Genomic DNA, 4,607 nt, shown 5'->3' on the forward strand with positions numbered 1-4,607 from the left:
TGGCACAGGCAGGGCAGAAGGATCTGACCAGGATGCCCTCTCTCTTCTGCTGTTGGCCAGAGGTCTCTTTCCACTCCTGGCCTTTTGAAGGCTTATCCTCAGAGCAGCTTACCACATGGCAGCTGGCTTCCAGCAGAATGACCAGGTGAGAGAGCAAGGGAGAACAAGTGAAACAGAAGCCAGCATCTTTTTGTAATCTACTCTCAGAAATTACATGGACATGCTCCCAGTGCTGTAGGCAGGAGTCACCGGTCAGACACCAACCAGACCGACTTCAACCATCTGCCAAACAAAATCACCCTCCCTCTGGGAGGATAACAAACCTTAGGAAAAACCAATAGAGTCAATTTGCTATGGAATTGCTTGTCAGACGTTAGAGGCCTGGGGGACGCGGGTGGAATGTGGAAGGAGCCAACTGCTTTGGGAGGATGTGCCCTTCCTGCTGGCTAGCTGTTAGCTCTGCAGATACAGCTGTGTTGATGAAAAACATCCTTCATTTTCCCCCAGGGAGACTGTTTCAGAAAGGAGAGGTTAGGTTCTGTCTGTAACGATAAACTACATCTCACTGGCTTAACACAAAAGAAAGCATCTTATTCACTCATGCTATAAACCCCTGGGTGGGCTGGCAGGGGTCTCTGATCATGGTAGGTCGCTCACAGACCCAGCTAACAGGGGATCCATCTAGACGCAGGCTTCCATGTTCACTGAGGCAGGGGTGAGTAGATGTGGCAAACCAGGCACGGGCTCACTCTTCAAGCATCTACCCACAAGTGATACAGGGCTCATCTGGCAACACTTCATAGGCTAAAAGCAATCCACGTGCTTTTATCCAACATCAGAGTGGGTGGGAAGAGTCGTCCTACCAAGTGTGGAGGACAGTGGGAATTCTTTTAGGGGAAAACAAACTAGTTTAAGCAAAATACTTGCTACTGATATTTAATAATGATTCATATAACGTTAGCTTACATAACCAAGCAGTTCAAGAAGGCTGACTTGTTTCACATACAGCTAGATCCAAGGGGGATTCTCAAGTGATGTCCCCAGGATGCTGTTACTCGTTCTCCATCTCTCAGCTGTCTTCAGCTGTCCTTCAGCTGTCCTCTATAGAGGCTTCATTCTCAGGCAGGACTTCTCCAAGTGATCTCTAGAAGCTTCAGGCTTACATCCCATCTGCTTAGTAAACTCTGGAGGTCAGGGTTGGGGGTGGGGAAAACTCATGTTCAACATTCCAGGAAAAGTCCAGGGTTTGTTCTTATTGGGTCCCTCAAACTGAAACTTAAGAGTTTGGGAGGTGTGTTCTGAAAGGAAATTAGAGGACTGTTAGCAGAAGAAACCTGGGTGGGGAAGATCCTCTGGAGAAGGGAATGGCTACCCACTCCAGTCTTCTTGCCTGGGAAATCACATGGACAGAGGAGCCTGGCGGGCTACAGTCCATGGGGTTGCAAAGAGTGGGACACAACTGAGTGACTGAACCTTCCACTTTTTCACTTCACCAGAAGGAAAAGGGGTGGATGTCGGGCAGCAACAACGATAAACGTCCACAGTGGCTTGAGCGCTTGTAGCAGAAGATCCAAACAAGCAGCAATACCCAGTTGTCCGTGGGTGTGCAGAGAATCCTGAACTTTCTGGAACTAACAGTTGGAAAGGAAATTGAAAAAACTTTCTGGGAAGGCAACCTAATGAGATGTATCAAAATCCTTAAAAGGTTAGATACTATAATGAAAGTATGCCGCTTTCAGGAAGGTACCCTAAATAAGCAGGTACAGAAATACTAAAAATACAAAATATATTCACTTTATGTTTTAGAAAAATGAAAAAATAATTTGAATATACAATAACAGGAGATTGGCTAAATAAATTACGTCTATGTTAGTAAATGTGTGGCAGAGAAAAAGAAAATAACTTTTTAATTTATAATTTGTATCGGGCTTCCCTGATGGCTCAGTGGAAAAGAATCTGCTTGCCAATGCAGGAGACAGGGTTTTGATCCCTGGTCCAGGAAAGATCTCACAAGCTGAGAAGTAACTAAGCCCACACACCACAACTACTGAGGCTGCGCTCTAGAATCCGGGAGCCACCACCCTGAAGCCTGTGCGCCCTAGAGCCTGTGCTCCTCAACAAGAGAAATCATCTCAAAAAGCCTGAACTAGAGAGTAGTCCCTGCTCCGTGCAACTGGAGATAAGCCTGAGCAGCAGTGAAGACCCATATAAATAAAAAAACTGTAAAAAGTAATTTATGTCAATGAGACCTAACAGGTTATCTACAGAACACTCCATGCAACAGCAGAATACACATTTCTTCTCCAGTACACATGGAACATTCTCCAGGACAGACCATATATCTTAGGCCATAAACAAGCCTCGATAAATTTAAAAGGGTTGAAAATGGAAAAGTATGTTTCCAATCACAATGGAGTAAAATTAGCAATTAATAAGAGAAAGAAATTTGGGAAAGTCACAAATATGTGAAAGTTAAATAAAACACTCCTTAAAAGCCAAAAGATCAAAAAAGAAATTGCCAGGGAAATTAGAAAAAGCTCTGAGATGAATGAAAATGAAGATAAAACATATGAAAACATGCTGGACAGAGCTAAAGCAATGCTTAGAGTGAAACTTAATAGTTGTAAATGCCTCCATTTAAAGAGAAGAAAGATGTCAAGTCAATAATCTAATTTTCTACCTTAAGACAATGGAAAAAGATCGAACTAAACTGAAAGCGGGATTTGAGTAGAAACGAATGAAACAGAGAATTGAAAAATAAGAAAAAAAAATCAATGAAGCCAAAAATTTGTTCTCTGAAAGATCAACCATATTGACAAACCTGTAGCTAGACTAATGAAGAAAAAAAGAGAAAAGACTCAAATTATTAAAGGCAGTATTGAAAGACAGAACATTAACACTGACTTCACAACAAGGATTATTAGGGAATGCTGTGAGCAACTGTATGTCTACTCATTAGATAATTTAGAGTAAATGAACAAATTCCTAAAAAAGACATAAATTACTGAAAACTGACTCAAGAGGAAACAGAAAATCTGAATAGACATGCCTTACAAGTAGAGTAAGGCATTAAATAACTAATTACAAATTACCACTTTGAAAGGGAGAGGAAGTGGCAACCCACTCCAGTATTCTTGCCTGGAGAATTCCGTGGACAGAGGAGCCTGGTGGGCTGCCGTCCATGGGGTCACACAGAGTCGGACACACCTGAAGTGACTTAGTATGCATGCATGCATTGGAGAAGGAAACGGCAACCCACTCTAGTATTCTTGCCTGGAGAATCCCAGGGACAGAGGAGCCTGGTGGGCTGCCGTCTATGGGGTTGCACAGAGTTGGACACGACTGACGTGACTTAGCAGCAGCAGCAGCAGTATTTTGAAAACTACCCACAAGGAAAGGTTAAGGCTGATGGCTTCACTGATGAATTTACCAAACATTTAGAGAAGAATTAACACCAATCCTTCTCACCCTTTCAAAAAATAAAAAAGGAAGAAACACTTTCTAACTCATCTTTGGAGGTCTGTGATACCCTAATGCCAAAGTCAAAGAACCACAGCAAAATCACAAACTAATATCCCTTGCAAAATGTAGATATAAAAATCCTCAGCAAATGCCAAAAAGGCAAATCCAATCACATATTTAAAAAATTATACACAATGGTCAAGTGAGACGGTTCTATATAAGAAAATCAATTAATATACCCCCTTAACAAAATGAAGGAAATGGAAAAAAAAAAACAAAACCAAGATGCACATAGCATATCTGTGGCAGAAATGGACCCACTGGTCAGTCTGACACCAAGCTACGCCTCTCGACCACCACAGTGCTCTTGGCGCACTTGTGTCGTTGAAATGAACAAATGGCCCAGCGAGAGTGCTGGCTTGAAGCTATGCTAGCCTGAAGCTATTCTTGTGGAAAGGGAAGCCTTGGAGGCAGGTAAACCTTGCTGGGCTCGCACCTTGGGTGGGCAGTTAAAGAACCCTGTGAGCAACGGACAAGTCATTTAACCCTCTGAGCCTGTTTCCTAACATTTGTAAACATGTAGGGAATGTGAACCCTTGGCCATGTGTTGTAATTAAACAGGACAGTGAATGTAAAATCATAATTAGCACAGGGCCTGACACAAAGTAGATGCCTGACACCTCTTTGATCTCAACAGAGAGGCTGCTGAATACCATGGAAAGGCCAGAGCTGGGGCTACGCAGACAGGGAGGAAAGTTTCTTTGGAAGCCTAGGCAGCTCTGCTTCATTCTATGGATAAGGTTTTTAGCTTTGTGATCAGCAGGAATGCTCTTAAAACAGAAGGGGTCTTTGGAGTATTTGCTGAGAAAATAATTGGCAGGGAACAAGCTTGGAAAAAGGGACGAGAGAGACTAGGAGATACTGAGAAAGCAAGAACATGGGTAGCAGCTTTAAAAAGGCAAGGACCCTGGGCTGAGACCAAGGTGTAGGAGGATGACAGAAAGGGGCTGCTGTATGGGATGTGGTTCAGAGAAGTTCAAGGCCAAGAAGGAAGCTTTGAGGTCCTCCCAAGCCAGGCCCCTTCCCCCTAATCTGCCCACTGGAGATACAAATGGCTTGGTTCAGTAGCTCAAAGGGGCTGGATT

The sequence above is a fragment of the Bos indicus genome, chromosome 17 (genome assembly GCF_029378745.1).
Source record: "Bos indicus isolate NIAB-ARS_2022 breed Sahiwal x Tharparkar chromosome 17, NIAB-ARS_B.indTharparkar_mat_pri_1.0, whole genome shotgun sequence".
NCBI lineage: Eukaryota > Metazoa > Chordata > Mammalia > Artiodactyla > Bovidae > Bos > Bos indicus.